The sequence below is a fragment of the Lepidochelys kempii genome, chromosome 1 (genome assembly GCF_965140285.1).
Source record: "Lepidochelys kempii isolate rLepKem1 chromosome 1, rLepKem1.hap1, whole genome shotgun sequence".
Classification (NCBI taxonomy): domain Eukaryota; kingdom Metazoa; phylum Chordata; order Testudines; family Cheloniidae; genus Lepidochelys; species Lepidochelys kempii.
The window spans coordinates 187,389,260-187,411,894 of record NC_136380.1 but is presented as its reverse complement, the minus strand read 5'-3'; the positions used below and the strand labels follow the sequence as shown (position 1 = coordinate 187,411,894).

Below are 22,635 nucleotides of genomic sequence, written 5' to 3'. Positions count from 1 at the left end.
CAATGAAACAACGTTAACTGGGATGACTTTAAGTGAGGAGTTACTGTACTTACCTGTAACTGGAGGTTCTTCGAGATGTGTGGGCCCTATCTGTATTTCACAGGTGGGATACTCACGTGCACCATTAGCCTGAGTTGAGAATATTTTGCAAATAGTGTCCATTGGTCCATACATGCACCATAGCTCTCCTCATGCACTGAACCAAGGGCATAAAAGATGGCATGAGCTGATGCCTCTCCAGTTTGCCAAACGTACCACTGTTCAAACAATCCGCAGCAGAGGAGATGGAGGGTGTGTACTGGAATACAGATAGGGACCACATATCTCAAAGAATGTCCACTGTTACAGATACATAACCTCCATTTCTTCTTTGAGTTAAGGTCCCTATGTGCATTCCACATGTGGGAGATCAACAAGCAACAATCAACAGGGGGTGTGTAAGAGGACACAGAAGTGATAGCTGATTGTAGCACTGCTGTCCCCACAGCTATATACACAGCTGATGACTGGACCAGAGTGTAATATCTTGTGAAGGTATGTAAAGAGTTCCAAGTAGCTGCCCTATACATCTCTAGGAGAGGTAAGTCTCTCAGCTATGCAGTCTAAGTAGCTTGCCCTCTAATGGAATGAGTCCCTCAGGTGTGTGTGTGTGTGGGGGGGAGATATGAGCTAGTTGGTAACAAACTAGCTCATATCCATTTTGAAAGTCTCTGTGCCAATACAGCTCGACCTCTTGATCACTCTGCTACGGAAACAAACGGTTTAAGGTGTCTTCTAACATCTTTTTTCTTTGCAGATAAAAGCCCTTCACACATCTAGAATCTGTCCGTTTCTCTTCATCTGAGGCATGTGGTTTGGGAAAAATACTTATAAGTGAATTAACTGACTCATATGAAACTTGGAAACTACTTTAGGAATGAATCTAAGGCAGAGTTGTAATGACACCTTTTCTTTAGAGAATGTAGTATATGGTGGGACCACCATGAGCGTGCCTAGCTCACTGATTCCTCTGGCTGACATTGTGGCTATTAGAAAGGCCACCTTCATGGACAGATGGGCCATAGATCATATGGCTGGAGGCTCAAAGGGGAGTTTAGTGAGCAATGATAATATAAATTGAGGTCCCACTGAGATGTGAACTTCACAAATGGTGTAAAGGATCTGAGAATCTACATCAGAAATCTAAATGTGACAGCATGAGTGAATATTGTACCATTATCCACAGGAGGATGGAAAGTGCTGATCTCTGCTAAATATACTCGCAGAGAACTGAGTGTGCGAACCAAAGATGTACGGGTAAGTAAATACTTTAAGATGATAGGGATCCTGGTGGATTCTGGAGACAGCTGCATTGGTGAGCCCAAGAGGAGAAACATTTCCATTTTGCTGAGTAACAGCTCCTTGTACAGACTTCTCTGCTTTGGTTAAGGATGTATTGCACCCTTTTAGAACACGAGTGCTCTATTTCTGATACCCATCCAAAAACCAGGCCTTGAGTTGTAGTGGTCCTGGACTGACGTGCTTGAACCTGCCCTTGTGCTGTGTTAGATGGTCCAGCAGCATGAACTGAGAGCTTCAACAGATCCGTAAACCAGAACTGCCTTGGCCAGTTGATACAATCAGGATGACTCAAGCTCAGCCTCAGTGGATATTCCATAGAACTTGTGGTATGAATGGGATGGGAGGGAAGGCATACCCCGGGCAACCGTTCCATGACACCAGCAGGGCATCTCCCATTATGCCTTTGCCCGGGCAGCTCTGGAGCAATGCCAAGGAAGTTTTCTGTTCTCCCACAAGGCAAAAAGGTCCCAGGCTGGTGTACCCCATTGAGTGAAGGCATCATCGAGAACCAAATTATGTATCTCTCATTACTGATTTAAAGAAAAATGTCTGCTTTGGCAGTCTGCTAAGGAGTTTTGCACCTCTGATAAATATGCTGCTGACAGGGTTACGTGATGGCTGTTACACCAATTCCAGACTAATCTTCTCCAGTTTTGTTCACTGGATGAGAGTCTAAAACTTTGGGCAGAATGGTCACTTTGCTGTTTATTTTGAACTTCTCTGGTGAGTACACAGAGAGAAGCTAGGCTTGTAGGCAGCTAAGATAAAGCCTGGCGAATGGCATCATGTGTGCATGAGGCCAAGTGGCCAAGGAGTGAAAGGCAAGTTCTGATTGACGTCCTAGGTCTGACAATGACCTGATGCATGAGAGTTCTAATGGCATGAAACCTCTCAAGAGGTAGATGGGCTCTTTCTGTAGTCAAATTCAACTTCACCCTATAAAATGCACGAACCTCCTGGTGGTCAATATGGATTTTTCATGATTGACAGATACCCCAGGGAGGCAGAAGACTGAGCAGAACACTGGTTGCTCCCTGGACTGTCTTGTAAGAACTGCCCATCAGAAGCCAGTTGTTGAGGTAAGGGAAGACTATAAATCCCTCTCTTCTCATCAAAGCGGACACTACTGAAAAAACTGTTGTAAAGATCCTTGCTAGACCAATAAAGAGGATTCTGAATTGGTAAAGCTCTTGATCGAAGAGGAATCTCCAGTGGGCTGGCTTGATGTCTGTGAGAAAATATGCATCTTTCATGTCAAGAGCAACAGTGTGCTCTCCAACAAGGAAATTACTGATGCCACAGATATGTGGAATTTTAGTTTCTGAATGAACCTGTTCAGCTGTCTCATATTGAGAACTGGCCTCCATCCCCCATTCTTATTAGGGATGAAGTAATGGGAACAGAATCCCTTCCTCTGATGTTGAGGTGGCACCTCTAGGGCACCTCTTAGGAGAAGGGAGTTTACCTGCTGTTATAGAATCTCATTGTGAGAGTGATCCCTGAAAAGAAACTACAATGGGGGTTTGTGGTAAGAGGTACCAGAAACTTGAACAGATACCTACCATGAATAATCTAATACCCATTTGTCTTTAGTTAGGGCCCTCCAGTTTTCAGCAAATTGGGTAAAACAACTTGCAAATATCAGAGGAGGGGAATGAAGCGGAATCCATAAAGGAATGTGGTCTCAACAGTTCCACTGAAAGAAACTCTTTGCTCAGGGTTTAGCATACAATGTGGTGGTGGATGTTGCAGAGGCTGGGTTCCTGGGTCGATAAACACTTGTCTCTTGCACAGTGGTCTGAGGATGCTGGTGGTAAAATGGCTGAGGTGGTGGTCTTGGCCTATGCCCAATCTATGGTGTTTTTTCTTAGCGGCAGGGGTATAAATGCCCAACAAACGAAGTGCTGCCCTCGAGTCTTTGAGGGAGTGTATAGAGTCATCCATTTTGTCATGGATTAGGTTGGTGTATAGAAGGGCAGATCTTGGATGGTACTCTACACTTCTCTTGGGAAACTAGGGGACTGTAACCACAGGTCACTCTTCAGAAGCATGTCTGTAGAAATCCCCCTAGATACAGTATCTGCCACATCCACCACGTCTTGGAGGGAAATTTTGGCTACTGATCTTCCCTCATCCACTAAGGCCTGGAAGCGCTCTATCCTCCTAATGGAGCTTGTTCTTGAATTCCAAAAAATTATAATTAGTAAAATCATATTTGGCCAAGAATGTCTAATAGTTTGAGATCCTGAATTCGAGAGAGGTGTAAGAGAAGACCTTTCTCCCTATCAGCAGGAGCAGTCTTTGGGTGCTGTTGCATGGACCACTCTGTAGCCGCTTACACCAAAGAATTAGGCAATGAGTGAGAACAAAAACTCTCTCCCCCTAGATGGAACAATGTAGCACTTCTCAACTCTCTTAGGAGTGGGAGCACAAGAAGCAGGTGTGCGTCAAGCCCTCTTTACCAGGTCCATGATGGCCTTGCTGATGGGGAGGACCACTCAACTGGGACTGGAAGGCTGCAGAATGTATAAAACTGTGGTGAGGCTCCTGGACTTCCTCAAGCTGAATCTGTAGTTCTGCAGCCACCCTAGGCAGGAGCTCTTGATACTGTTTAAAGTCACCTGTACAGGGCGGAGAAGACAGAGTAACCACTTCATTTGGTGAAGATGAGGAGACTGCTCCCAGAACTGTTGGACCTGACTCACCTTCCCCTTCCAAATATTCCAGTGGGGTTGGCTGTGGATGTCCAGGCGATGGCAAACAGAACTCCTGCATGAATCCTGAGTGTCACTAGAATGGGTTAGCTAGGGGAGATGGACCCCTTGGCATAGGGTACCACCTCTCTCTTGGCCAACTGTATTTGGTTGGAGGTTGGAACCCTGATCTTCTCATACCACCTCTGCCCGATGCTGAAGACACTCCTGCAGGGGCCTCAGACTCATCTGAAGTGAAAGCCAGATCCCTTATCTCTGGCAGAACCAATAGTACTGTTGGTTGCGCCTCAAGACTGGGGAGTTGGGATAGGAGAATGACTCTGCTTTGTTGGAAAATTCCTTTCTTTTGGTGTATTAAAGTCCTGGAATAAAGACTGTCTAAATAGGAGGGGTGAATGTAGACAGAAAAGACCAAGATGTCTTCTGGGGGGGATGCAGCTCTCTGATCATCCTGAGGTATGAGAAGAGTCCATTGGTGGAGCTGTCAGATGTGAAGCTTCCCTGGTCACTGTGGCAGTTGGCTCCCTCCAGGGCAGGGTTGCTACTAGTACCACATTGGCACTAGAAAGATGGGAACACCAGGAGCTGTTTATCCCAAGCCTTCACCATTAGAGAGGACGTCAGAATCACTGGATTCATATCTTTGAGTGCCTACTGCTCCTCTTGAGAAGATTTACTCATGACTAAGGTCTTCGTGCCCATATGCTCCCCTGATTCTGAGGGGGTCAAGGAGGAATCCTCTCTTTTGAAGCAGTTTTAGACGAAGATGCCTTGTCCTTATATCTATGTAAGTGACCTTTGCTGTGATGTGAAGCCTTCTTAGGTGTAACAGTCTTAGACTCTGTTCCTGAGCTCGTGCTCAGAGGGGCACTGCCAGCCTGGTGAGAATAATGCACCAGGCGGGGTCCCCGGCCCTGATCTGACTGGGGCTTCATCGCCTTCTCCATGAGGTGTTTTCTGAGTCTAAGTTCCTGACCTTTATGAGCTCTGGGAAGAAGAGCGGCGGATGCTGCACTTCGCAGAAATATGAACCTCACCCAGACAGCAGAGGTACCACTGATGTTTGTCCCTCACTGTAAAGGAGCGAGGGCAGGAAACAGATTTTGAACCCTGGAAATAATCCCAGACTTTTTGGGGGTTGGGGGGAAATCCCCACATGGGAAAGAAACATTTTCAGTTTAAAAAAGTTAATTGGAGAATGTTTAAATTTGTTAATTAAAACATTTTAGAAATAAAATATAGTGGCGATGAAATGTTCAGGGTTGATATTCATGGAGAACAAAACCTTCTGTTTATTCATAGAAGAGGTTCAGCATAGGCAGTAGCGATCCAAACTTCCCCACACTTAGTCAATGTGCTTCAACCCTGCCCCGCAAGGATCACTGAGAGCGAGAGGGCACAATTAATCCATCCTGCCTTTGTTGAGACTCTCCAATCAGCTCTAATTGTGGTGGTGGTTCCAATGATGTGGACATCTGTCTAAAAATTTGACTGAAACTTCAGTTACAATTAATAAATCACTCAGCCAACTCACAGTAATGGACTTTTCATTTTTACTGACCTGCAATGAATTCCAACTGGTGACCTAAAGATGAAAGGCTCAGACTGGTCTGGTGATGTCACCTGGAGATATACTGATGACGGATAAAAATTAGGTGTCCATGCTGATGTCATCAGATCTCTCAACTGCCTTTACCACCACTGATCATGAGTAATGTTGGCAAAAAAAATTTGTGAATATATAATTTGCTGAAAAATGCATTTTTCAGAGTACCAAAGCTATTCACAAATTAAGGTTCAATCTGGCAAAAGTTTCGGTGACAAAAATTGTGAATGTTTTGTTTCAAAATGTAGCTAATTTAAAAACAAAGCTAGGGTAAAACACACCCAAAAACAACCTGAAATGACCCACTGAAAAAATTAATTTGGGGTTAAATTAAATTTTGTTCACCCCAAAACGTTTTTGATTTTTTTCAATTTTAGCAACTAAAAAAAAATCAGTTTTGGTTTAGAAACAAACTAAGGTAGCTGGTTTCCCTCCCACCCCCTCAGATTTTTGGTTCAGCCCCCAAACAACAACAAAACAAAGCAATTATTCACTCCATCCTAATCATGAGGCTTTTACTCATCTGGTGACTGCAGAAGTAGATTGTACTTGTCTTTTGGTGGTTATGTTATTTTCTCTCAAGAAATCCTTGGGATTAGGCCTTGTCTACACTACAGAGTTTTGTCGACAAACATCAGCTTTCATTGACAACACAGTGGGGGTGTACACATTACAATATTTCGCTGACAAAACTTTCCTGCTTTGCCGACAAAATAAAATAACCTCGACATGAGACGCAGAGCTTTTTGGGGCAAAAGTTATATAGACAAAGTGTATACAAAGTGTAGACACTGCGCTTGGCTATGTCGCTGTAAATGGTCTCCAGGAGTTGTCCCAAAATGCCCATCCTGATCACTTTGATCATCAGTTCGAACTCCACTGCCCTGCACCCATCACATAGGCTTCTACACCTCCCCCTTTTAAGGCCCAGGAATTTTTGAAATGTTACTTCCTGTTTGCTTGGCGTGGACAGCTCACATCACATCTTCCCAGGTGACCATGGCAGTTCCACGCAGCAAACACTCGTCTGCTTCGAGCACGCCTGAGTTCTTGGATCTGCTAGCACTGTGGAGAGAGGAGGCTGTTAAGTCCCAGCTCAGCTCCAGGCATAGGATCTTCAAAACCTATGGTCAGATTTCTCATGGCATGTTGGATAAGAGCTATGAATGGGACACACATCAGTGCCATGCAAAGATAAAGGAGCTGAGGCAGGCATACCAGAAGGCAAGGTAGTCAAACCCATCACTCTGGTGCTGCGCTGAAGACCTGCCTTCTATAAGGAGCTGGACATCATTCTCAGCGGCAAGTTCACCTACATTGCCAAGAGCCCCATGGATACTTCGGTGGGTCTCAAGACAGCGGACTCAACCCCAAGGACAAAGTCGTGGACAAGGAGGTTGAGTTTGAGGATGATGTGGACACACTTCAGGGTCGCCTGCTGGTGTGGCGAGTCAGGACCTCTTCTCCACTCCGGAAGGGTCTAGTCAGCCCAGCAGTCAGTCTCTGGTGTGTATGATGCAGGAGAGGAGAGTTCTGGTAAGTGATCTTTTTGAGTTGATGCTGCTCGGTGATGAGGTAGAGCTGTCCTTTGCTTTGTATATTATAGAAGTGGATGATGGGATAGAAATGTACAAGACTAGCTGTGATTGCATGTACTTCACATTCCCCGTGCAGCTAAGCAGTGCAGCGGAACAGCGTGTTAATGCACACCAAGATTTCACAAGAATCCTCCAGAAAGATCTCTAGGAAACTTTCTGGAGGTACACTCCAATCCTCCGCCGAAGGTTCCTTGGCAGAGCTACTTTGTTCCTTCCCCCGTTGCAGGAAACTTTCCCATGCCAATTGGCAATCACTTGTGCAGGGATCAAAGCGGCACACAGGAGGCCACACACATGCAGGAGATACACATTTGCATCCTTGCTTACCCTCAGGAGTGACATATCAGCTTCAGGGACCCCCACCAGTGGAAAAGGGTGGCAGAATTTACAATATTGTCCCTAGTTGCCTGCAGTGATCCCCTTAAAAAAATCTGGGATCTTTTGCCCCATTTTGAGCGCTTCCCAGGCCTAACTCACCGTGTTTAGGGCATTTGTCGAGCTCTGTGCTTGCCAAGGGACAGTGAGAAACTGATTTGTGTTTTTAATTATGCATTTTACTATAATTTGATGGTGTGCATGCACTAACAATCATGCTTCTGTTTATTGTTTCTTGTGCTTCTGCAGATATGGCCTTCAGGGGAACCCCCTACACAATGGGAGAGTGCCTTCTGCCAGATAAGGAAGCGAACAAGGAGGACATGTTTCAAGAGGTGCTCCAATCCTCAAAGGCTGAAAACCAAGAACACAGGGTGTGGAGAGAGAGAGATTTTAAAATAAAATTATAAAATAGACAGGCAGGAGAAAAAGAAAAAAGCCAGGAGTGAATTTTAATGGGCCAGGAGAGGATGATAAAAGTGATGGAGGAGCAAATGGAAATGTTGAAGTCCCTAATAATGCTGCAGGCTGAATTCATGTGTGCTCAGTGCCTCCTGCAGCCGATACAGAACTGCTTTCCATGCCCTCCCCAAACTGCTCCTACACATTCCTTGCAACTTCCCGGCCCGTCTCGGTATCCCATTCACTTCACCCCTTTGTACAGCTTCCAAAATAACTGGACTTACACACAGTTATAAGAGCAGACACTGCCCTTCACTGTTATCTCCCTTCCCACCAAGCCTTGTGTGTGTTGTTAATTGGTATTTAATAAAAATATACTCTCTGAAAGAGAACCTATCTTTATTTATCTCCTACACACAGTGGATGCTAATGGAATGAATACACAGTGGCAGTTTGATTATTTGCTGAGTACAAATCACGGTCAGGAATCATCAAAATGTTCATACAAGGCGGCAATTAAACCATGACAGAGTGCTGTATAGAAAGACATATTACTGGAGCTCACAGTCAAAATGGTGTCTCAAAGCCTTCCTGATTCAAATAGCCCTCTGTTGTGCCCTTCTAATAGCCCTTGTTCTGGCTGCTAAAAATCAGCCGCCAGACGATCCACACTCCACCCCGAGGGAAACTCTTCACCCTTAGCCTCACAAATATTATGGAGCACGCAACAGGCTGCTATGACCATGGCGGTAATTTCCTCATTTAGGTCTAACCTGTGATAAAGGCAGTGCCAGTGTGCTTTTAATCTGCCAGAGGCACATTCTACGATCATTCTGCACCTGCTTAGTCTATGGTTGAAGCGCTCCTTGCTGCTGTCCAGGTTTCCTGTGTAAGACTTCATGAATCATGGAAGTAAGAGGTACACTGCGTCTCCCAGGATGTACATTTCAACATCCCCAGTTGGAATCTTCTGTTCTGAAAAGTCCCTACTTCCAGCTTTCTGTACAAGCCAGTATTCCTGAAGATGCGTGCATCATGAACCTTTTCGGACCATCCCGCTCTGATGTCCCTGAAATGACTATGGTGATCCACAAGCATGTGCAATACCACAGAGAAGTACCCCTTTCTATTGATGTTCTCCGTTGCAAGATGGTGCGGGACCAAAATTGGGATATGCGTGCCATCTATCGCCCCGCCGCAGTTAGGGAATCCCATTGCCTCAAAGTCATCCACTATTTCACACACATTGCCGAGAGTCTCAGTTCTTCATAGCAGAATCTGATTAATGGCTCTGCACACTTGCGTTAACGCAGCCCCAACAGTGGTCTTCCTGACTCCAAACTGATTCATGACTAACTGGTAGCAGTCTGGAGTGGCCAGCTTCCATGCAGCGATTGCCATGCGCTTCTCCACCAAGAGGGCAGCTCTCATTGTGGTGTCCTTGCACCACAGTGCAGGAGCGAGCTCCACACACAGTTCCAGGAAAGTGGCTTTCCACATCTGAAAGTTCTGCAGCCATTGCTCATCATCCCAGAACTGCACAATAATGTGATCCCCCAACTCACTGCTTGTTTTGTGAGCCCAAAAGCAATGATCCACTGTGTTCAGCTGCTCCGTGAATGCCAAAAGTAATCTGGTGTTGTTTTTTCCATGGCACATAGACAGTCAAGCACCTCCACTTCCTGTTCATATTGGGTGCACATAATATACTGTATGACTAGCCACGATGTGTTCATAACAGTGACCACAACAGCAGACAGCAGTGCAGGATTCATCCTTCCAGACAGAGATGGCGGGTGCACAGTAAACAGGGATCATTCAAAAATGCTGCAAAATGCAGTCAGAAGCCTGTGGAATGATGGGACGGAAAAAACTGCATCGTGAGATGTTGAGTCAGCACCCATGATGCACTGCAATCTATTCTGCCTTCCCACAACTCCTAGCTACAGAAGGTGGCGAGTAGCACAGTGGGATAGCTATCCACCGTGCACTGCTCCCTCTGCTGATGCTAGAGCACCAAGCATGGATTCACTCTGCTGACAGAAGAGTGTTGTGTGAACATGCACCAGCGATGTAATTATAGCGGTATTTGATCGTTGGCATATATAGCCTTACAGGGCTAGCCTGCTTGCTTATATATCTTTTCTTATCAGTTTCTTATTTTCTTATGGGTTTATTTATTTTATATTAAGGGTTTATATTAGAGTATGTTTTGGCTGTAACGCAAGGGACCTACAGGCCACATCCTTTCTGTTGAGCTAAGGCAAAGTTAGTGTGCATATATTTGGGACCTTTCATTTAAATAGGTGGTGATGAGCTAAACCACAAGGTCCATATATAACTGCGAACTTTAACACAGATATATATAGGATGCATTGAGGCAGGGTAGCATACGGGGCTTCCTAAATTCATACCCTCTTTAAACTAACAAGTACACAAGGAAAAACAAAATAACCTATTAGGACAGAAATAACACATATGTATGTATATGTCATCAATATGTACAAACATACCAGCCTATGGAGTAAGTGTACTCTAACATTGTGTGGGTGAGGTAAGTAAGTCTGGACACAGAAGGAGGGCTCAAGTTCTTACGCTCTATGCCAACTGAGGAGGCTTCAGTTTTCTAAGCTTCTGAGCTTCACAGCTTCTTTGGTCTTAGTTCTTTGTTTACTAGTCTATTACTTCTTAATTGTAAGTTTAAGTTAATTAGTTAAGTAAAACTCCAAGTTAGCTTCCTTAGCTCTTAGCTCTTCAGCGTCACCTAAGCTCTGCACCTCCCACTCAAGAATTAAGGAACATGGATCTGAACCCTTCTGGCATGCCAGAGGCAAAGCTGGTTCTTTGTCTCTTACCACCAAGTTATCAAGGGTATGAGCATATTAATGAAAAGCTTTATTGTACATAATATCACATGTACTTCTGGAACATTACCACCATCTTTGCAACTCTGATTATTTTACCATTTGATTACTATTCCATTTATCTTAATAAAAGTCTGTAAGGCTATATTTGTCATATATGTCCTTGCCAACTCTGTGTAGCCTAATTCTGGGACAAGAACCTTATCTTCTGGTCAGATAAATTGGTGAGCCTATAATCCATATTATCCAAAATAATATTAACCTCCTAAAATCAGGCAACACAACTTGCATTGACAAATCTCTGTAGTGTAGACAAGGCTGGTTTTGGGCAATATCTCTTCTGCTTCAAGGACTTTCTACTGCAGGGTTCAACACAATGGCACTCTCTCCCTCATCTTGTTCTTATGTGCATATGTTAGAAGAGTTAGTGAGGAGGCATGAACTGAATGTTTTGAGCATACTGAGTACACCCAAGATTTCTATATTCATTTTATCCAACCCAAAAGATGTGATCAAGCATTTATTTGTTTCTGGTAGAGACTGAAAATGAGAGAGAGCAAGCTGGTTGAAGCTCAGTCTGGATAAGACTAAAGAAATAATGGTAGTATGGGGGAAGAAACCAAAGAATACGGAAAGATTAAACCTGTCCCTTTGACTTAGGATCTTTCAACCAGTTGTCATGAATTCGCAATTTGGGGGTCTTGTTAGAGTCTCTGGCCAGGAAAATAACTTTCAGATATCGACCTCACTACCATCAATCCAGTCCTTTATTCCCTTGACATTAGACTATTGCAACACATTCTGCACAGAGCTACACCTAAAAGCCATTCAGAACCTGAAGCTGAGCAGAAGGTGACACTGTACTTGTTAACTGGAGCATCTTGCCATGAACAGTAACTGTACCAGTACTGCAGGATCAGCACTAAATACCTGTTGATTTCTAGCATTTAAAGTTCTGTCTTGACCTATTATAAAGACAAAATAGACTAGGACATGTCTGCTTGTGAGACTGGCATCTCTTTACACAATATTGCCTTACTTGCAATCCTGCTGATAGCAGCCCACCTTAATCGATTGGTCTCATTAAGAGTTGGTATGGCAACCCCCATTTTTCCATGTTCTCTGTATCCATCTATTTGAGAGGGCATTCTGAGAGGGCTTAAGGTGTGGACAGGATACAGAGGGACCTAGACAAATTAGAGGATTGGGCCAAAAGAAATCTGATTAGGTTCAACAAGGACAAGTGCAGAGTCCTGCATTTAGGATGGAAGAATCCCGTGTACTGCTACAGACTAGGGACCAAGTGGCTAGGCAGCAGTTCTGCAGAAAACAACCTAAGGGTTACAGTGGACAAGAAGCTGGATATGAGTCAACAGTGTGCCCTTGTTGCCAAGAAGGCTAACGGCATTTTGGGCTGTATAAGTTGGGGCATTGCCAGCAGGTCGAGGGACGTGATCATTCCCCTCTATTCAGCATTGGTGAGGCCTCATCTGCAGTACTGTGTCCAGTTTTGGGCCCCACACTACAAGAAGGGTGTGGAAAAATTGGAAAGAGTCCAGCGGAGGGCAATAAAAATGATTAGGGGGCTGGAACACATGACTTATGAGGAGAGGCTGAGGGGACTGGGATTATTTAGTCTTCAGAAGAGAAGAATGAAAGGGGATTTGATAGCTGCTTTCAACTACCTGAAAGGGGGTTCCAATGAGGATGGCTCTAGACTGTTCTCAGTGGTAGCAGATGACAGAACGAGGAGTAATGGTCTCAAGTTGCAGTGGGGGAGGTTTAGGTTGGATATTAGGAAAAACTCTCTCACTAGGAGGGTGGTGAAGCACTGCAATGGGTTACCTAGGGAGGTGGTGGAATATCCTTCCTTAGACTGTTTTTAAGGTCAGGCTTCTCCAAGACCTGGCTGAGATGATTTAGTTGGGGATTGGTCCTGCTTTGAGCAGGGGGTTGGACTAGAAGATCTCCTGAGGTCCCTTCCAACCCTGATATTCTATGTGTGAAGCACCGAGCTTTCTGAGAGCAGTTTTGTAGATGTTTTGCTTTTTATGACTAGCAGCTCATCTGCTACTATTTTTGTTTTTGTTGCAGTTTGCATTTTAAAGCATTTGTAAGGGTCTAGAGCCTTACGTCATTTGTTGAAAACAAAATAAACAAGATGTTTTTCAAGCATTCAGATTCTCTAATGAATGGCATTTAACTATGTACAAAATGTTATTAGTAGTAGTACACACTGGAAATTTCAGGGAATCAGGTTATTTTCAATTTATTTGTTTCATAGATACTAAGGCCATAAGGGACCATTATGATCATCTAGTCCGACCTCCTGCACAACGCAGGCCACAGAATCTCACCCATCCACTCCTGCGAAAAACCTCTCACCTATGTCTGAGCTATTGAAGTCCTCAAATCGTGGTTTAAAGACTTCAAGGAGCAGAGAATCCTCCAGCAAGTGACCCGTGCCCCATGCTACAGAGGAAGGCAAAAAACCTCCAGGGCCTCTTCCAATCTGCCCTGGAGGAAAATTCCTTCCCGACCCCAAATATGGCGATCAGCTGAACCCTGAGCATGTGGGCAAGATTCACCAGCCAGATACCAAAGAAAGAATTTCCTGTAATAACTCAGATCCCACCCCATCTAACATCCCATCACAGGCCATTGGGCCTATTTACTGTGAATATTTAAAGATCAATTAATTACCAAAATCATGTTATCCCATCATACCATCTCCTCCATAAACTTATCAAGTTTAATCTTAAAGCCAGATAGGTCTTTTGCCCCCACTACTTCACTCCTCTGACGGTTAGAAACCTTCGTCTAATTTCAAGTCTAAACTTCCCAATGACCAGTTTATATCCATTTGTTCTTGTGTCCACATTGTTGGTGGTTTGTCTTTTGGATCCACATAAGTTTTCAGACAGCTTATTTGACTGTATGATTTATTTAATCTTTTAGGAGATAGTGTATATATAAAATGCACCTTTTATGTAACTACTGTGATTTTGTGCATTTCAAACCCTTCTGTATGCTTTAGATAGTTTAAAAGTAGGAAAAAATCTTCCCAGGAGAAGAGCAAATTAAGATTTTCAAAGACACATCATTAGGCTTTTCACTTAAAAATGAATACTTTAACATAAGATTAGAAACACAAACCATTTTTGATTAGCTCTCGCCACAGATGTTAAGAGCATGATGGTGTGATTGCCATTACAGTAGCAATGCCAATCATAATACATATGGTGCTCTAATAGAATGAATGTGTTTGGAAAGGTACGGGTGTTTGAGAGATCCTTACTTTTCATTTTAAAAGAATTAAAACAAATTTACCTACCTCAGCTCACAAAATTTCCTGGAACAGTTAATGACCAATGGGAATTAACAGCCCAAGGCAAAAACTCTCCCTGCCAGCCAGCAATCCCCAAGGAACAATCTGAAACTCAGTTCTTACTGTCTAAAATTAACACAGGAAAATTAAACTCATTCTTGTATAGACTTGCATAGAGTAATTTTTTAAAAGGTAGCCAAGATGTGTAATATATAATTCACATATCTAACTGATCTTATAACAGAGGGATATTTTCCATCTAAAAAAGGAAAAAATCCCCTCCCCCTTACTCTGTAAAGCCACTAGATTTTTTAGTGGTCATATCCCAGAGGTTAGCTTTCAAGACAGCATTGTGAGATTCACAACAAAATTGGGAAATATCTGGTAGGAAAAGGGGTTCTGTAGTACTCTTTATACATTAAACACTTATCTGAAGCATCTCTGCTGAGTGTAGTTGCGTTTCAGGGGGAAGAGGGTTGAAGAAAGTAGTGGCCTTTGCTCTATCTAGGTTCCCTCTTCCATTAAGGTATCTCAAGATTAGGACCAGGTCCTTAAACAACCATAACTGGGACTGTACTGAGAGCCAGACAGAGGAGCAGAGTACTGATCTGATGTGTTCCCAATCAATCTGCTCCACTGAGTTGACAAACTATTACATGCTGCACCATTTCCTGTTTACAAGTGTCCTTTAGGATCAGATTCTGGCAGAATGTGTTGCAGCAGTCCAGCCCAAAGGTGAAAAACTGTGTTCTGATGGAGACCCAAATACAATGCAAAGGGAGAAGTTTATTGCCAATCTAAGATGAAATGCAGCATTTCTAGCCACTGATGCAATGTGGATGCCTCGAAGCAGTGAGGATTCCAACAGGACTCCAACAGTGAGCACCTGTTTGAAGACTTGAGGCAGGGTGATAAAAAAGCACCTTAAATATTTTTTTTTAAAATTTAAATGTATCCGATATTTTTATTTAAATTAAATACAGATTTTTTTAAAAATAAACCTATTTAAAATTGAATTTGAAATTATGGCAACCTATGTTAAGACCTAAACTTAGTTAAATGATTTAATACATTATAGTAAAATATTAAGCTGTGCATCTTTGCTAACAAGTTTTAAAGAAAGTCAAACTACTGAACTGGTAGAGATCACTGGCTTCTTCTTGTGTTCTCAGATTGCTTCCTGCCACATCTGTGCACGTGATTGCCCAATCTTGAACTCCAGCATGTCACGGGAAGAGCACTCATGCTCAAGCACTTGGCATTGAATGAAAAACTTCACATTTTGAGGGTCTCTGCTGCAATCACAGGTATTGGGGCCAGTGGTGTAGCTCCACTTGTTCATCATGTCATCAACCAACTCCAGTGCAGAGCCGATTTAGGCAACACCATGTAGTCCAGGGTTGATCTGCACCGGGTGGTATGTGCTCAACATGTAAGAGCCAGAGTGCACCAGCTACAGGGTCATTCTCTACTCGTTTGCCATAACTGATCCTTTGTGGGTGATAATATTAGGTGTTTAATGGTGGCAAGAAAACTTTGCCAAGACTTCAGTTGACTCAGTCAGTGTCATATCATATGCTGTATGTCTTGGATCTATGCAATACCTTCTGAGATCCACACTAGTAACAACTTCCCGGTGTATATCAGGAGGAGCAACACTTATGAGGATATAGAGGCTGTTGATGTGAGTAGGCTTAAAACATCCTGTAATATAGCAGCAGACAATGTGAAGTAGAGGGTCTAGCTTCTTTGCGTGAGGGGATCTTGCCCAAATTGCAAAGGCATATTCAGCAGAGAAGCAGCAAAGTGGCAGTGCTGTTCGATCAGGTTGGACATGTTCGCACCTCACTTTTATGTAAACAACTTGATGAGAATGTTTGGTATGCTAACCTTCGCTTCAGTTTTCTCGGTGTGAGCTCTAAAGAGTATGTGGGTCAAGAATAACATCAAGGTATTCAGGATTTATGGAATAAGTAAGTTTCATATCAAGCCCTCTGATGCTGAGTTCACGTTTGGCCTCCCAGTTTTTGAGATGGAATGCACTGACTCGGCACCTTAGTCACTGGCTAAGCACCTAGAACTAGTTAAGCCACTAAGCCAGCTTTTGCTAGCAGAACCCTCTTCTGCAGGAACAGAGAGACTATTTTCTTCATTTCATTTTATTCAACCAGTTCAGTTCAACGATTAATTCGTACAAAATTAAACTGGCAGTTGAAAAAGCAGAAAAGCTTGTTTTCCTCTTCCAACCTATGAATCAAAAACTAGGTGTGAGAGAATGAGATCTACTAGTTCTAAAATCTTAACATGATGACCAGAAATAATCAGTTCAACTTCCTAACTACAAAAAAATAAGTCCTTTGTTTAATAAACCAATTAGTTTTAAATGCAAATTGGGTTTTGATGAACTCATACTTTTTTTCCTATGCATCCAGTACTTTTAAGGGAGTTTTATTTAGCTAATAAAAGTCAAATTTTAAAAAGCCAGTTTTGTGCATTTTTAATTGAATTTGAATTTTCTTCTAATAAGAGCTTGACAAATCACAAGTAAAAAAATAATCTAGTAAATAAATGATCTTCTAACATAATAAACAATGTTAAAATTAAGAATCTGAATAAATGTAAATTAAGCTATATAATTGCTTAAGTGTGTATAGCTATAGCATATCCTCCTGGTTAGCAAAAAGAAGCACCAAATCTAGTGCAAAATTAATATGTTTTAATGGTTGCAGATCCAATCAGAAGTCAACCTCTCTAGGAAAGGTTTCAGAGGAACAGCCGTGTTAGTCTGTATTCGCAAAAAGAAAAGGAGGACTTGTGGCACCTTAGAGACTAACCAATTTATTTGAGCATGAGCTTTCGTGAGCTACAGCTCACTTCATCAGATGTTTACCGTGGAAACTGCAGCAGACTTTATATACACACAGAAATCATGAAACAATACCTCCTCCCACCCCACTGTCCTGCTGGTAATAGCTTATCTAAAGTGATCAACAGGTGGGCCATTTCCAGCACAAATCCAGGTTTTCTCACCCTCCACCCCCCCACACAAATTCACTCTCCTGCTGGTGCTAGCCCATCCAAAGTGACAACTCTTTACATAATCAAGTCGGGCTATTTCCTGCATAGATCAAGGTTTTCTCACATCCCCCCCACCCCCATACACACACAAACTCACTCTCCTGCTGGTAATAGCTCATCTAAACTGACCATTCTCCAGGTTTAAATCCAAGTTAAACCAGAACATCTGGGGGGGGGGTAGGAAAAAACAAGAGGAAACAGGCTACCTTGCATAATGACTTAGCCACTCCCAGTCTCTATTTAAGCCTAAATTAATAGTATCCAATTTGCAAATGAATTCCAATTAGGATGACCCAACACTCTCACAAGTCTTGGGAGACAGGCCAGTCCTTGCCTACAGACAGCCCCGCAACCTGAAGCAAATACTCACCAACAACCACATACCACACAACAGAACCACTAACCCAGGAACTTATCCTTGCAACAAAGCCCGTTGCCAATTGTGCCCACATATCTATTCAGGGGACACCATCACAGGGCCTAATAACATCAGCCACACTATCAGAGGCTCGTTCACCTGCACATCCACCAATGTGATCTATGCCATCATGTGCCAGCAATGCCCCTCTGCCATGTACATTGGTCAAACTGGACAGTCTCTACGTAAAAGAATAAATGGACACAAATCAGATGTCAAGAATTATAACATTCATAAACCAGTCGGAGAACACTTCAATCTCTCTGGTCACGCAATCACAGACACGAAGGTCGCTATCTTAAAACAAAAAAACTTCAAATCCAGACTCCAGCGAGAAACTGCTGAATTGGAATTCATTTGCAAATTGGATACTATTAATTTAGGCTTAAATAGAGACTGGGAGTGGCTAAGTCATTATGCAAGGTAGCCTGTTTCCTCTTGTTTTTTCCTACCCCCCCCCCCCAGATGTTCTGGTTTAACTTGGATTTAAACCTGGAGAATGGTCAGTTTAGATGAGCTATTACCAGCAGGAGAGTGAGTTTGTGTGTGTATGGGGGTGGGGGGGATGTGAGAAAACCTTGATCTATGCAGGAAATAGCCCGACTTGATTATGTAAAGAGTTGTCACTTTGGATGGGCTAGCACCAGCAGGAGAGTGAATTTGTGTGGGGGGGTGGAGGGTGAGAAAACCTGGATTTGTGCTGGAAATGGCCCACCTGTTGATCACTTTAGATAAGCTATTACCAGCAGGACAGTGGGGTGGGAGGAGGTATTGTTTCATGATTTCTGTGTGTATATAAAGTCTGCTGCAGTTTCCACGGTAAACATCTGATGAAGTGAGCTGTAGCTCACGAAAGCTCATGCTCAAATAAATTGGTTAGTCTCTAAGGTGCCACAAGTCCTCCTTTTCTCTCTAGGAAAGTAACTAAAGAGTACAAATGAAAAACAAGATTAAAAGTGATGCTTTAAATTAAGATTTCTCACTTGCTGATTTAAATCATGACTGAAATTGATGATTTTAAATTGCTCTAATTTAAATCAATCCACCCTGCTTGAAGATAGGCACCTTCAGCAATAGGAGAGCTCACAATTTAAGCAATTTCTTCCAAGTGCTTCCTCTTTCCATTTAACTCCTCCTTCATTTTACTTGAAAATGAGCTTGAGCCACTACTTTTCATCCAGGTTCCCACTCATTTGCTGTGTTAGCAAATAAAAAGCACTAGAAGTTCGGTGAGGTGAAAGATCTGGATAGCTTCCTCTGCATATTGAGGGCACTGAACTCTATAGTTTTTATTTACTTTCAGCAGGCTCACATATATATTAATAGTAAAATGAGAAGACTGAGCCCCATGGGACTCTGCAGGTGCAGGCTCTCAGAAGGGTAGCTGTCCATCACAACTCTGACACAGCTGAGCAAAATGGACAGACAGCTTAAAATGCTTTTTTTCATTCCTGCCATGTTCTATAGCACTTCATGTAACAATGGCATGCAGCCAATCTGCAACAGCTAGTAGCAACTATCTCCAACGGCCGGTGATGGGACACTAGATGAGGAGGGCTCCGAGTTACTACAGAGAATTCTTTCCCAGGTTTCTGGCTCGTGATTTTTGACCATATGCTCAGGTTCTAACTGAAAGGTCTATTTGGGGTCGAGAAGGAATTTTCCCTCAGGTTAGATTGGCAGAGACTCTGGGTTTTTTCCCCCTTCCTCTGCAGCATGGGGCTTGGGTCACTTGCAGGTTTAAACTAGTGTAAATGGTGGATTCTTTGTAACTTGAAGTCTTTAAACCACGTTTTGAGTCTTCAGTAACTCAACCAGAGACTGGGGTCTATTACAGGAGTGGGTGGATGAGGTTCTGTGACCTGAAATTGCAGGTCAGACAAGATGGTCCCTTCTGACTTTAAAGTCTATGAGTATGTTTGATGATACTGAAGGTCCCCGATTTATACACCAGTATGAGGATGGATGGATGGATGTTTGATCTCTATCCGTTGTCCTAAAGAAATTTTTTCAGAGCTATAAATGAAGCCTTTGTATTGCTTCCAGGTCTGTAAAAGAATGGGAAAGAGTCTAAAATATTGAAAAAGGATGTTACTGGAGTTGACCTGCCATCACCATCTCAATTACTTTATAAAGAGAGATTAACAGCTGGGAGATAATGAATGATATCTTTGGCAATAAGTGATGGTTTCTGGAGATCAGCCTGGTTATAGTGTATTTAAGGCTTACAATTGTACGCCCCCATCACCTGTCTATATAGATATAGAAACCATGCTTTATCAAAATAGCATGCAAGTTTTGTCCAAAGGCAATTAGTCTTCTCTGTGGTGTTAATTTCCCCATGCCTTGTCAACCTTTGCTTGCTGGATTACACTGAACTCCATTAGATGAAAGACAGCACAATATCCCCCTTCTCCTCAGACTATTACTGTAAACCTAGAGAGAGACTTTCATGCAATCAAATCTTTTTGGTATAAAAATGGATGAAAGCTCATCACAATGGGAGATATAAATTTTTATTATTTTTAAAGAGAATTTTAGTGATAGTAAAAGCTAGCATACTGACAATTCCAAAGATGGAAATCGTCTATTACTAACAGAAGAGTCACAGAATGTGCAAAGACTCTGCAAAATACCATCACATTGCCCTACCAGTGTGCCTCAATAAAGATCTGGAAAAGTAACCTCCATGGATAAGAGTATTCCAAATTTCCATTTCCATTCAATCTTTGGCTCATCTTCTGAGAATGGATACATCTATGATGTATTCACCTGTCTATTAGGAGAAAAAAAACTCCACAAAAAAAAACTTGTTTCATATAAACCACTCAATTAACAGTAATCAGACAGAAATTAATCTGTTGATTATATTAGATACATGGCGATGATTTTATATAGAAAATTTCTCATCTGTTGCATGTTGGGGAAGTTCAAAAATACAAAGCCTAAACAAATTAGACTGAATATTTTTTACAAGGCTCTAGATCTTGTAAAAAAAACTTAAAAAATAGAAATCTGAGTTTCTCCACAACTGAGTCATGAGGTTCAGTTTGAACGGATAGACTGAATAGCCCAGTTAGGGTCACTGATGTTGCTACTGCACTTTTTTCCAAGAGTAAACATGTTACCTCTGGTGTACAGATACCCCAGTAAGTTTTGCTTTAACAAGTTATTTTTCACTTTCTCGCCTATTGCAAGTAGTGTCAACAACACAGAATAGCTGCCACGTTTCTCTTCATAGTGGCTACATGATATACTTTATTTACACACACACACGCACACACAGATACACATAGCTTATAAAGCACAATTTTCTCACGGACAGAAAGTGCTTTACATAAATCTAAAGTTATTCTGTGGTTACTAAAGGGGTGGATATATATATACACAAAATGCAATAGGGGTTTCTCTGAAGGAACTAAAGACAGCTTCTGTAATTAGTCCTCGGCATTCAGAGCAGAAATATTCCACTGGCTTTTTATGAGACAGAAAGAGAATCTCTGCATACTGCACTAAATTGTGTCTAAGATGCCTGTCACTGTGTTGTCTAAGTACAACTCCAGATAGTGAAGGATTATCCACTGAAGTTGCTTTCAGCCTGCTTTAACGAAAACTCTGAATCACCTCTGTGTTAATGACCTCAGAAGTAACTTTAATTGTGTTAAGAAATTTCCTGATAGAGCAATAAGATTAGAACACAGAAAACCCAGCTTGGCAAAAGGCAGTTTCTGAGTCTGCCTTCCCTCACAATCAATGAACCAGTGTTTGAGATGTTCGAACTGCAGCTTTAACCCTGAAACCCTGCAAAAGTCACCCCAAAAATATGAGATAAAGGGTATATTTATGGCATGCATGTTACTTTAATTTATTTCCATGAGCAGTCAGTGGTAAACATGTTCAAGTATTTCAGTTATTAACTATGTCAAACTCTAATGGCTGAAGAGCTAAAGAGAGAATGTAAATCCTGTGTTTCTGAAGCAGTTCTGCGGTCTAGGCTGCAGGTCAATACTTAAATGTGTGTGTGTTTATTTACAGGGTCACAGATAACAAACAGAACCTTAACTGAAGAGGGGTGGCTTGCGAAGAAACTTATTTTGATTTTCTTGAAAAGACAATACAAATTACTTTCTGATGGAAGTTCCAGAAACATGTGGCAAACAATGCATTTCAAACTCTTCCCATAATTCTAGAAGTCAACATAACATTTGATTAGATTCCTTGTTTGTGAACCATTTAAAGAGATTTATTCATTGCTATTATGAAGGCATCAAAAGCCACATGAAAAGTGTAGGCCTATATAAACAGTGACATTTTAAAAAAAAAAATCTCTAAAAGCAGTGGTTTTGTGGATATTTTCCTCTTAAAAGAAAGATTATTTGGATTCTGAGGCTCCCTTGAACCAAATTTTGGAAGTTCTAAGGTAACTCAAATTTTGTGCCGTATGTTCTCTGAACAGTGTCCATGTAGCAGGGCTTACCTAGTCTGGCTTCAGGCTCTACCACTATCTCAGTTTACCTTCTGTCTTGCAAACAAAAACTGCATCTGATGTTTTCACAAAACACCTCTGCTTTTGATTTGGTTTATAAGCATAAAACACTCAAACTTCCAGCCCTCTTCCTCAGGATCAATCAGTTCTTTCAATCTACAGTGGGCTTCAGTATCCACATAGCCCTCCTTTTAGGCTCAAAATACTTTCTAGTCCTTTAGTAAAGCTTCCCCTTCCTTATAGCCTCACCTCCAGTTTGCTGTCCTTTGCAACCCATATAGCTTGGCTTCTCACCCAGCAGGGTCCTGCTCCTTGAGGGTGTTTCAGCTGCAGCTTATCCCTCAACAGGCCCCAATCCTTGCCAGTCTCTCCTAGGCCTTCTGCCTATGAGCTTTGGGGAGTCATCACCTGTCCTCTTCTCATCA

At 42.4% G+C, this 22,635-nt stretch overlaps 1 protein-coding gene across 10 annotated transcripts in view; it reads right to left on the bottom strand.

The window, feature by feature from the left end:
* The window catches only part of POU2F1 (POU class 2 homeobox 1), a 181,965-nt gene that overhangs the window by 34,888 nt on the left and 124,442 nt on the right, over window positions 1-22,635 (bottom strand). The window lies entirely within an intron of this gene.